Below are 14,047 nucleotides of genomic sequence, written 5' to 3' on the forward strand. Positions count from 1 at the left end.
CACCCCTGTTCACATTAAGACTCATGTGCATGCAGACTTTCTTATACATCTTATATATATTTCAAGACAGAAGAACAAACACTTGAAGAGAAGGATCCATGAAAATTATTAGCTAGGATAAGTGAACGTCTTAAGTTCAAACTCCCTGAAAGAAAAAGGGTAGCTATTAGCTATAGTTTATAGAAAAAAAAAAAAAAAAAACAGAAAAAAAACACACCCCTTCTTCACTTTAGACTGGGTAAACTTTTTAGTTACTCTGATTCTACTTCTGCTTGATGATGCTAGGGTGATGAGATACATTAATCTTAGAAAACGTCATCTGTAATACTCTCAAAGTTGAATGTGAATTAAAAAAAAAAAAATATATTCCTCCCAAAGAAACAAAGGATGGCACTACTATAATAATACGTGTTGTGGCTGAGTGAAAAAAGGGATAGATTAGTTTGTTTTAATTGCCTTATCAGTACTCCAACACTATTGTAAGAATCAAATGTGCTCATCTGGGGGAATACTTTGAAAATAATGAACCTCAAGATTTGATTGAATGTTATTTGATTTTAAAATATACAGCATTTATTTGAGTTGAGAATGTCAATGAATTTATTTAATATTCAACAAGGGAGGTGGAATACATTAATGGACCGTTTTTAAATGAAAGTTATAACTTATAGTTTAAGTATGGTATATAGTCTTTTTTAGAAAAATTTAAAAAAAAAATGGGAACTTTTTTAAAAAATAAGCTAACTGAAAAATATTTTCTTGATGTAACAGTAAAAAAATAATTAATAGCTTTGAAAATTATATACCTAATTGAAGTGAAATGCTTACAGTGTGGGTAATATGGCATACCCTTTGTGTTGCCGGATATGCGAAGTAGGCCATATTATATGGGCTCTCTAATTTTGGATTTTTTTTTTTCCTTTTTTTGAAGAATAAATAAGACTAGATTTCCTCAAAAAAAATAGTCCAGGATGGGCCATATTAGCGATAATTTATTTTCCAATTAGGAATTAAAGTTCCTTTATGTTTTCGTTTTAAAATAAACTTTATTTTTTTTTTTCAATCAATGTGTATGTATGTTTAAGGGTGGCCCATATTTACCGCACTCGCTCTACAACGTCAAGCGTGAATCTAAATGCTATTCTATTTGAAAATGTGAAAAAAGATAAAATAGATTACGCTTAATTAAAGACCAAAATACGCCAGTAAAATTTGGTTGTTAAAACTAACCCTCTATTATTTATGATATTTTTTTCAAATCCCTCAATAAATTTTCTGCCGATCAATAAAAAAATGATTTTTTTTTTTTCATTTTCCAACTAACTATACAAAAAAGTTCTTATCGCAACTAAGTCGGATGTAATTACATCCTAAATAATTATAAGACAATGCCCAACCCGATCCATACAAAAAAAAACTGTCGCCGATTTGGCCGCCACAAATTCTATATTGATAGACATTAAAACTGATTCAACATCCCAGTCACAAAATTCTTCCGGCATCCAGCAGAGTGTCCATATAAATCGATGCATTTGTAAAATTAGCATTTTTCTTTATTCGAAATTCGACCCTTTTATTCTTTTTTTACACAATTTCCGATTGCCATTTTTTTTTTTTTTTGTTGCAGTCATCGAACAAACTCCGGAAAATTCTTTTTTTTTTTTGTGTTTTCGAATTTTTTGCTGTTTTTCAATTCGACATTTGCATTTTGATGGTTAACTATTCTGGTGGTCCCTTTGGAAAATCTGTATAGAGTAGAGGATGCGAGACTATGTATATAGAGAATTTCTAGTGCAAATTTGGAATGGTTTTTGTGCCGACTCTCATAAGGGGATGCGGATGGGTATTGAAATTGAACTGCAAATGGAACCAACCAGGCAGTAAGAACTACTGCTCCGAATAATCAAGGAATTTATGCGAATCATCCGGCTGATCTGGTTTTTTGTGGCTCTTTATATTTAAATCACCGATTAGGGAATATTGTGCGATATTTTTTTTTGGCAGATATTTTTTTTCTTTTGTTTGACTGATGCAGATTCATTTAATGATAATTTTGTTCTTTCTCAAAAAAAAAAAAAAAAAAAATATTGGTTGATTATATTTGTATACGCAAATATTTTAAACAATAAAAAATTATTTTAATCCGAGTATTCATGTATATTTTTTTTTATTCAATTTTACATATTGTGAATTGATCCGAGAAGGATTCAATGTTTAAAAAAAAATTGTGCCTGCAATTAATATGGAGACATAATATTCATGTGCATTGCATAGTAATTAGTAATCTAATGTGTTAATAAAAATACGCTAATCCTTTAATTGATGCCAAAAAGTCGAGCCCCATCAGGCATTAGTTTTTTTTAAGGAAATTATAAAACTAAAATGGGAATTAAAATATTATAACATAATAATAAATAGTGATTCCATAAACACGTTAAACAAAGCTATGTCACTGTGGCGTATACGTAATTTTTTTTTTCTTTTGAAAAACTTTATATAAAAAAGTTGGCTTCCGCAGTAGAAATGGAATCCCACTGAACCACAATCGAAAATGTGATATATTATATATGTATATTATAAAAGCTGCATTTCTTGCAAAACTACAGTCTATCTTACTCCTACATTAACTAACTTGTTTTTCAAATGTTCGAATTTCTACGGTGAAAAATCGTTAAAAATAATTCTTCAGCCAATTTTAAACCGATTTTCATTAAAATCATCTTATTCTCAATTCAATGTTACCAACAAAAAAAAAGTCCTTCCTATCTTTCTATTCTTTCTAACTAGTGCCGTGCAGTATGCATTTAAAAGACCTTAGGTCTTACAGGCATATAGTTAAAATTTTTATTATTATTAAAAAAAAATATAGTTGGATTTGGAGTTAAATACTGTTTAAATTTATATTAATTAATAATATCGTGTTCGAGTTCAACTAAAATATCATTTGAATGAAGGTTTTTATTAGTAAATTTTCCTTCGGCTATAATTTAATCAATTTTTCACTTTAAAAAATGTATATAAATTTACATTACCATATCTATGTAAATTGTGCAATTCAGCCATTTTGTAATATGATAAAACATGTATATTTTTTTTTTTTGCTAAAATAAAGATAAAGAGTTCAACTAAATTTTTGGTATGGTTTAAAGTCGAAAACATGTGGCAAACTGCTTTGAGAAAATATGATGTATCTGCATTCATAGTTAAGATACTTAACAAATTAATTCACTATCAGTATTGTTTGTATAGGACTTAGATATAGCTATGAAGTGAAAATATATTAAAAAATTATAAAATATTAAGTGAAAAATTTAAAAAAAATCCAACTATTCTTATAATACAGATAGATACATCTCACTTCTTTTTGTTGTGGTTCAATCTATTTTTCCCCTTAAAAATTCAATTAATCCGAAATTCCCTCATCACTCATTTTCTGCTACTATTTCAAAAAAATTTTGCAATGGTCTTAAATCAAATTAAAATTTTTCGGTTTTAGCTCTAAGGATTTTGATTCAAAAAATTGTATGTAGGGTAAGGTGGTAAGTATAAGAGTGCGCATTTTAGACAAAACACCAAATAAAACAATAACAAAGAGAATTTAACTACTTTTTTTATATATAGTTTTTAGTTAATAACACTGGTCAACAAAATTTGACTTTTTTTTTGCCACAAGAACCAAAATATACTTTTCTAGTATTTTTCGGAGTGCTGAATCCGAATCTGAAGTCAGAAAAATTTGATTGGCCTCCGTTTTTGAAATATTACCGTTATAAAATGCTAAAAAACGTCATTTTGGCTGTTTTCGAGGTTCTGTTTTTATGTGGGGTAATTCATTAGAAACAAATTTGTAACGGTTATTATAAGAACTGATATTCTACTTTCAAAAACTGTTTACATTTTCCCGATATCTCTTTTATTGCTCGAGATATCTTAAGTTTCAGTTAATAAGCCAAAGAGAAACTAAACTTAATTTAAAGCTTAAGTCTCTGATCACAGAATTTTTGCCACAAGAACCGAAATATACTTTTCTGAAGGTTTTTGGGTTGCTGAGCACGAATCCGCAAACAGAAAAATTCTATTAGCCTCCGTTCTTGAAATATTACCATTATAAAAAAAAACCTTTTTTTCACTTTATAACGGTAATATTTCAAGAACTAAGGCTAATAAAATTTTTCTGATTGCGGATTCGAGCTCAGCAACCCCAAAAACCTTCAGAAAAGTATATTTTGGTTCTTGTGGCAAAAAAAGTTTAATTTGGTTGGCCAGTGTTGTTTCTGATTTAAAGACCGCTGCTTAAATTTTAAATATCTCGGGCAGTAAAACAGATATCGGAAAGATTTAAACATTTTTTGAAAGAATAAAATCAGTTCTTATAGCCACCGTTACAAATTTATTCACAATGTATTACCCCACATAAAAACATAACCTCGAAAGCAGCCAAAATTACGTTTTTTTACATTTTCTAACGGTAATATTTAAAAGACGGAGGCTAATAACAATTTTCTGACTTCAGATTCGAGTTCAGCACATCAAAAACTACTAGAAAAGTATATTTTGGTTGTTGTGGCAAAAACCTTGTTGACCAGTGTAATCAAAGCAACGAAAAAAACTTAAAACTGGTAACAAAAATGTGTTAATTCAATAGTTGTAAAGAAAATACCACATAAGGTCATTTGCGCACTCTTATACACACTATTGTGTAAGAGTGTGCGGCTTTAGTTTGTAAGAGTGCGCAGCTGCGTACAGGTGTAAGTTCGCACAAAAGTCGCAAATAAAACTGCCTATCTTTAAATAAACAGAGTATTTTTCAACCCATCACTCCTTGCATGAAGAACAATCAATTTAGTCTTCGATTAATGGTTCCGAGAAAATTTCAATATTTCCTAGTTACTTTCATTCGATTGTTTTTTTGTAAAACTTGTATTTTGTTTCTTTTTGGTTGGAATTGCTTTTTCTAGCTGCTGTTTGCTGGTATATGGACCAGCGTTGCCACAAAGTGCCCGATCGGGCCATTTGGCCCCCTATCTTATACTTTGGCCCTTTGCCCGGGCCAATTACAAATGGCCCACGAATCCAAGTTTTAGTAGATTCATCTTCATATGGTGCTTAGTAATAATTAAAAGGCTTCACAAAATTAAATATATATCATCGCTATGCATCGCAACTACAACGTGTATTCACCACACATAAATAGGTACCTATGTATACTGAATTCATTAATTTATCTCGTTTAGTAATTTGATTTTTCTCACGTCAGTTCACCCAGAGAAAAAACGCATAGTAATTTTTAATCCGTTCTACATTGAATCAATGGTGAAAAATATATTCATTAATTTTCTAAAAAGTCGTCCTATGCTTAAGTTACAGTTTGTCACATCAATTTTTATAAGTGAGATGGCACAGTGGTAAAGCACAAGCTTGTCAACCCAGGTATAGCAGGTTCGATCCCCAGCGGATGCTAGTTTTACTTTTTTTATTTTTTTAATGTGTGAACAACTTTGATTTAATGTGTGAACAACTTTGATTTAATGTGTGAACAACTTTGATTTAAAGTGTGCTACTTTGATTCAATCATTTTCCACTTTAGGCTATAACTGTAGTGATTTTCCATTGATTCAAAGTGGTTTAGATTGATTTTACGTTGTTTTTTGGCTCAGTGTTGTATTTATTTATTTTTAATAAGTGGCTCAAAGCTAAAAGATGTCTGTGAATTAAAAGTTTAAAATGTACATCTGTGTTTTTTTTTAATTTCTTTTGTAAACTAATAAGATTTAACAAATGTATGGCCAATAAAGGCCTTTTAAATATTTATCGTTTTTTGTGCCCCATACAAAAAGCCTGTTAAATGTTTATGAAATCGGCTACTAATGCTTTAAACAAATAAAAAAGAATAAATAAAATTTTTATGTTTTTAGGAAAATTTTGTTAGTAAAATATTTGGCCCACAATTTTGTCAAATGGCCCTCAAAAAAATTCAAAATGGCCCTCTCTGCTTTTTTCTTCGCGGCAACGCTGATATGGACAAATGCCAGTTATTTTGAAGCCTTGGATAGCATTTACTGCTCTTATAACCCGCGCACTCTTATACATCATCATGGTGCGCACTCTTACACGTTCAGACATATAATCGAAGAATATATATGTATTTCACAATGTACTTTATGACCAATCTTACGTGTTCCTCAAATGTTTCTTTTTGTCGACTTTTCAATGTCCCATACTTTGTTTATTGTTATTTTTTGTTGTTAAGCGGAAAATTTAATTTGTTTGGCAAGAAAAATTGGAAAAAACAGTGCTAAAAAACTTAAACTTAACTAGCACCTCTGTTTGCAAACACATTTGCAAGAAATTTTGACAGCAGATCAAACTCGTTTAGATCTTTCCAAAATAAGCATTCAGTCTTATATTCCCTTTCAAACCGTAGAAAATCGCTTTGCGCACTCTTATCAACAGCGCACTCTTATACCATCCTAACCTACATATCGTGGGCACAACGCCAAAACCACGAATCTGCAAAATTGTAGTTTTGAGAAAAACGGCTTCAAAGTTTTGGAAACACATGCAATCTTATGGAAACTCGAGTAACGAAAATTGATATTTTAGCTTTTAGGCTTCTAGGCAACAGATGGAGGATAGGGGCGACCGACGCAGTGAATAGAGGGATCGATAACAAGGTAAATAACGCTTTAAAGTGAAAATGTCAAAAAATGCAGATTCGCGGTTTTGGCTTTGTGCCGACGATATGTACTTCTTTGGCAAATAAGGCTGTATACTTTTAACGTAAAAAATAATTTTATAGAAAATTTTCATACAAATGCATTTTAGTGACCGTATAAAAGAGAAACATTTTCGAAAACACATTTTTAATACTAATTCTGAATAATGTCAACTTCTCAACAAGTTAGGTAGTTGTTTTATGGCTTTATAAATTCAATGTTGTTTATTTTTTAATAGTACCTACAGGTAAAACAATAGGTACATAAAATCAACAAATAAAAGCAAACTTTTTGCCAAGTTTCATGAGTGTAACAATTTTTTATTTTTTAAGTGCCTATTTTACCTGTACTGTAAATAAAATGGTAAAAATGAATTCATTGTTTTAAAAAATTCCTTTAATTTCTTAAAATTAGGCTCTCAAAGTCTTGTGACTAACCTTATCTAAGGTTAGGTAAGGTTAAAGTGGCTGTCGGGCAAAGACCCGACTCACTTAGCCGTTTATGGGTCCATTGTGATATACCAGAAAAGACTGGCAAGTTAGGAACCCACTAGTCGAGATAAAACTAATAAACTAATATTAACTAATGTTAATGTGAATGAATTGTAAATCAATTTTTTTTCGACAATAGTCATTAAATAACTTATGACGCGGTCACGATTTCCAATGGAAAAAGATGATAATTTCTTTTAATTATGTATTTTTTTTTTATAGGTATCTATCTAGGTAAGGTACCTAAAGCCTGCGCCTCGACTAATATGATTAGGTATCCTCAATTGTTGGTTCATACCTTCGTATCGTTTTATTTAATCCAAAAAATTAAATTCCAAAAACCACAAAACCCATTGGGCACGTTCAAACACCTATCGGATAGGCTATCTGGGATACCCGTACCTGGAATATCTTTTTGAACAAAGAGGTATCCAGATAGCTACTAAAAAAAAAGCCAGCTGATCACTCGGATACCTGAGGTATACCAGAAATTCTGGGATACCTTCAGATTATTTTTTGACAGAAAATGGTTCGTTTCCTTGCTAAATTTTAACATTGTTTACAACAACAAAAAGCTATCCGATAGCTTTATGTTAGCTCTTTGAAAGTGCCCATTTACTTCAGTCTCCAAAACATGCCAAGTTTGGTTTAAATCCACTCAACTTCTAACCTGTTGGTCTGTATGTTGACTTGTTGGGGGTCACCCCAGGTTCAGGGATGGGACTTTGCTGCAATTGCAGTAGATCTACTGCATTTTCTTCAAGAAACAAATCTACTGCCTTTAAATAAAATCTACTGCACACAAAAAAAAAAATGATCAGCCTATTGTGAATTTCATGTGAACAAGATTTCACCCGAAAAAATTGAATTTTACTTTTATTTCTATTATGAGTTCCGTGAAAAAAGTTGTCGACGTTCGGATAGCTCCCCGTATTTTTTACCGACTTCCAAAAAGGAGGAGGTATTCAATTCGTCTGTATTTTTTGTTTGTTTGTTATGTTTGTTACCTCATAACTTTGGACTGAGTAAACTAATTTTGATGATTCATTTTGTATTAGAAAGCTGGGGCCTGCAGTGTGGTCCCATTTCAATTTTGTACAGTTCTGGCTATAAAAACTATGAGCAAAACCATAAAAGTTTTTTTTGATAAAAATGATTATTTCAGGTAATGTGCGAGGCAGTGTTGCCAGAGCCGGCTATTTATTGCCAAACAAGCTCCTTGAACATTTCACTGGCTACTTAAAATTTTGATTTCCGATTTATCGGAATTGGGCTCTTTTAATTTTGAACTTGGCGACTTAAGGCTCCTTTGAAATCAAAGCATTTTACAACAAAAAATAATCATTTTTAGCAAAAAAACAAAACCGACTTCCATGGATCAAAACTGGGTTTTATGGTTTTTAAAATAGTTCCTATGGCTTAAAGTTAACGAAATTGAATTGACCACACTGCAGCCAACAGCTTTCCAATACAAAAAGAATTATCAAAATTGGTTCACTCAGTCCAAAGTTATGCGGTAACAAACATAAAAAAAAAAAAAAAAAAAAAAAATAATCATTTTTAGCAAAAAAACAGAACCGACTTCCATGGCTCAAAACTGGGTTTTATGATTTTTAAAATAGTTCCTATGGCTAAATGTAGATGAAATTGAAATGGGACCACACTGCAGCCACCAGCTTTCTAATACAAAAAGAATTATCAAAATTGGTTCACTCAGTTCAAAGTTATGCGGTAACAAACATAAAAAAAAAAAAAAAAAAAAAAAAAAAAAAAAAAAAAATACAGACGAATTGAATACCTCCTCCTTTTTGAAGTCGGTAAAAAATCCATTAGAAATGTGAACAGAGATAAGCAATTTGCATACATTTTTCATTATTAACTACTACTAATTTAATTTCATGCCCGTCAATGAGCATAAAAACCAGAATATACAAATATCAACAAACCTCATAGCAAAAAAAAAACTGTATGCGTTTTTTAGGCCATATTTTAAAAAGGCTATTTTTGGCTCCAAGATTTTTCAAAATCGGCTCCTTGCTTCTTAAATATTCTGGCAACACTCTGCGAGGTAGTCGACAGATCTCTTCTCACTTAAAGTTTTTTTGGCGAACAAAGAACTTGTTTTGCCGTTTTTAAAATTCCATGCCAACAAAAATGTTTCGTGTGGAAAATTTCCACGTGAATCTCATGTAAAAATATTATCAGCATATCAACAGATGGATTATTGGGGTCGAAGCAGTGGATAGAGGGACCGATAACAAGTTTAATGACGCATTAAAGTGAAAATGTCCAAAAATGCAGATTCGCGGTTTTGGCTTTGTGCCGACGATATTATTTATATTATTTGTTTGATCGAATGCAGTCAATCTCATTCTAATGCGTAACGTGTATTTTTACGTATAATTAATACAACAATGCATACATTTTTGTTTTGCTCCGTTTTTGTTATATTTTCTAAAAAGAAATGAATGTTTAGTTTTTGTTATTTTTTATGAAATTCTAAAAATATAAAAATCTACTGCGATAAAAATGAATCTACTGCGTTATTTGTTCAAATCTACTTCGACATTTTTTGTCAAAAAGTCCCATCCCTGCCCAGGTTATCATGGGACAAGCTATCATGAGACATCATACGACAAGTTATCATGAGCAACCTATCATGACGCAACTGATCATGATCATACGGTTTGATTCGAACAAATTCATTTTTAGTTCATTCTATTTGACTCCTCCTTTTTTTGAAGGACTTCTATTTGGTGGTTGTTTTTCTTTATTTATTTTTTATTTTTGAGGTTTAGGTTTAGTTTTTTTTAGACGGAATTTTGCGTTGATTGATATGTGCGAAAGGTGTTTGGTTTTTTGCAATTTTTTTGTGTGTTTTTTTATGAAGGGAATGAGAAGTAGGTAGGGACATAGTTTTTTTTATCTTCTATGTGATTATGTACCTTACGGCTTTTTTATGAATTTAGGGTGTGTGGTCTAGGTGGTTTTCGTGGGAAGGAAAGACGTATGGTGTATTAAGTATAACTATATAGAGCGAGGGAGAAAAAAATGTGTCAAGATCTTTATGCTTGCTTTTTTTTGCATGAACAAAATGAGAGGTAACATATGTATATAAGTAGGGATATACTGATTTTTTTTGCATTGTTTTCCTTTCTATGTGGGTTATTGCAAATATTTTTTTATGATTTTGGGGTGTGTGGCTTAGAAAAAAATCATTCGAGACGTATGGTGTGGTGTCTATTGTGTATATATAGAGTGAGGGAGAGAAAAATGTGCCAAGATCTTTATTCTTGCTTTTTTTTTGGCATGCAGAAAATTATATGGGTACATAAAACATTATATAGAAAGGGATATACCTACTTACCTGTTGTTGATTGGATTATTGCAATTATTCTTTTTATGAATATGGGGTTTGTTTGTTTATGGTTTAGGTTTTTTTTTAATTCGGTGACGGTGACGGTGGATACGCCACTGCCTCCCTCTTGTCCGCGAAAAAAACACCCTTTAATTAAATTTTTTTTATAGACTTTTTTATCCTTGGTTCTTATCCCAGAGCAAACTTTTTGGCAAGTTTCAAGAGTGTAACAATTTTTTTTTATTTGATTTTATATAGATACTATTTTACCTGCACCTACTATATTTTATAAGGTCGGTAGATAACTACCTACATTAGGGTGGTCCAATTTTTTGGATTTCAAATTTTCGTTGTTCCCGATTTAAAATCTTGTTATTTATGTATTAAATACGTAAAATATCAGGTTTTTATCTGAAAGTTTTTACTTGAATGTTGTTGGCAGGTGCCCATACTTAAAAAAAAAATGAACTTTTGGTGAAGTTAGTTTTGATTTAGTAGGTAGGTATAGTTTTTCATGATATGCCTTTCGTTTTTATAAAAACCGTTAGTTAATTTTTTTTTTTTCAAAATTAAAAAAAGAATTTATGAATTCAAAATGTGTAACTCGGCACGAAAAAAAGATGAAATTTGTTAACTGGGTTATGGGGCCCTTGTAAACTAATCGTTTTTTCCAACTTCAAGACATGTCTAATTACGATACCATCAGATAATAGGTGTTACAAAATCTGATACTTCAAAGCCGATGAGCGCCCTCTTCCCAAAACTTAAGGGGTCTGACCACCCTGGTGGAGCGAAATATTCTTTTTTTTGTTTTTGAATTATTAAATCCGAAACTGTGAGCCGGAATATTTTTTTATTTGGACCATTAGAAAAATTATGGCGAGCAGAAAAACAATTTTTTTCATTTTTTTACCAAGATTTTTGAAGCAAAAAATTATTAAAAAAAAGCTACCTTATTATGTTATCAAAAAAATACTTCGCTTTCAAAAATATTCAGTAAAAATTTGAAAGCAATCGGACGGATAGTTTCCGAGATCTCGATGGCATCCGGTCAAAAATGTAGTTTCGAGATAATTGTAAAATAAATGGAGTCTACCGCTCTAATTGGCTCAATATTCCTGTCGAAAAATGCCTTTTACTTCGTCAATTTTGAGTGTTTCGATACGCAAAAGGTATTCAAATGTTCGTTATAGTTAGGGGGTTAATTTAAGCTACATAAAAAAAAAAAAAAAAAAAAATCAGGATGACCAGACCCCTTAAGACTTTCAGAACATATGTTGGTAGGTATTGATGTGTCTGCGAAAATAATAGGTGGTTAACTAATGATTTATATGGTTAATTTTTTTTGTTTTGCCTTGTAAAGTGGAACACACTTACCTAGCTACATGTTTCTTTTTTTCCATAGGACACACGACTATATATATTCTATTATATATATTCTATTGGACACACGACAGATTTTGTATTAATGTTTGAAAGACAGAAATCCAAGGCCAACTAGTTTTCATTGTACAATACCTACCTAGGTACCTATAATGTCTATATTACGAAGGGATATGGCTACACAAAAAGCCATTTTCATTTTTTGTCCGTTATTCTTATTACCAACCTATTTTACATTTTTCTTGTTATACCTTCTTTTAACCCTTTCGGACCCAGCGTTACTCTCATGTAACATTTTTTTAAAAATTCTTACAAAAATATTAAATTAAACAATTTTTTAGGTTTCGATGGCTTAATTGAAAGATAATAATGCCTAGTTATTGGATTATTACAAAAAGTTAGTCAAATATCATACCTACCTTTAAATTTTTTTAATCGAAAAAGGGACTGAAATTCACATTTTTTTGCAAAAAAAAACTTTTTTATACATGGTCATAATTTTGAAAAAAAGAAACCTATGAAAAATGTTAATGCAGAAAGTGTTTTACTTTTTTGCTAAGAAGAAGAAGCATACATTATAGATTCATAAAAAGTTATTTTCTCAGTTCTCCGACGTTTTTTGGTGGTCATAGGCAGTGCATGTTACTTACATGTAACATGAGAATAACACATTAGTTTTGCTATTTATTATTTTGGAAAATAACTTTTTGCTATTCATATCTCGTAGTTGTGATGTTTTTGACCCGATAATACCGAAAAAACATTTTTTAATATTGATTTTCATAGCTTGGGTTCGAAAGGGTTAAACCATTAAAAATATTTTTGCCGATTGGTGCCTATTCTTAGTCTTAACAGTAGGTACCTATCTATATCTACGATAGTTTTTTATTCCTCTCTCTCATCAACCAATTAAAAAACTAGTATAGGTACCTACCAGACAACCCTAACCCTATTACGGATGCCAACTACCTATCATCATTCTTAACGATTAAGGGTCATTTGCTGAATGGTAACTTTAATAATTTATGTTGAACATAAACTCTTATTCTCTACTTTTTCCTCTGCCTAAACTGTCACAGAAAGATTTATGTTGAACTTAAATGCTTAAGTTTCGATTCACTAAAACTTTTATAAAATGATTAATTTTTTAATATTTAATTTGAACTTTTATCAATTTATTTATCACTTGAATCATTAAACAAGAGCATTAACTATATAAGTACCTACACACCTAACTAGGTACCTTCATGCTACATCTCATTCTGTTCAGCATAAAAAAATCAAATCACAAAATCCCTTTCGCGTTGACAGAAAAGAATTACCTACCTACCTATGCTATGTACCTACCTACCTACAATCAACCAAACCAATTGAATCAAAATCTTTGCACATAGGTACCTATCTTTCCCTCTCTGCCTCTCTTCTCATTATCCTAATATACCCACACACTTGCCACCATACGTCACCGAATTAAAAAAAAAACCTAAACCATAAACAAACAAACCCCATATTCATAAAAAGAATAATTGCAATAATCCAATCAACAACAGGTAAGTAGGTATATCCCTTTCTATATAATGTTTTATGTACCCATATAATTTTCTGCATGCCAAAAAAAAGCAAGAATAAAGATCTTGGCACATTTTTCTCTCCCTCACTCTATATATACACAATAGACACCACACCATACGTCTCGAATGATTTTTTTCTAAGCCACACACCCCAAAATCATAAAAAAATATTTGCAATAACCCACATAGAAAGGAAAACAATGCAAAAAAAATCAGTATATCCCTACTTATATACATATGTTACCTCTCATTTTGTTCATGCAAAAAAAAGCAAGCATAAAGATCTTGACACATTTTTTTCTCCCTCGCTCTATATAGTTATACTTAATACACCATACGTCTTTCCTTCCCACGAAAACCACCTAGACCACACACCCTAAATTCATAAAAAAGCCGTAAGGTACATAATCACATCCTATATAGAAGATAAAAAAAACTATGTCCCTACCTACTTCTCATTCCCTTCATAAAAGAAAACACACACAAAAATTGCAAAAAACCAAACACCTTTCGCACATATCAATCAAC

The sequence above is a fragment of the Episyrphus balteatus genome, chromosome 3 (assembly GCF_945859705.1).
Source record: "Episyrphus balteatus chromosome 3, idEpiBalt1.1, whole genome shotgun sequence".
Taxonomy (NCBI): Eukaryota; Metazoa; Arthropoda; class Insecta; order Diptera; family Syrphidae; genus Episyrphus; species Episyrphus balteatus.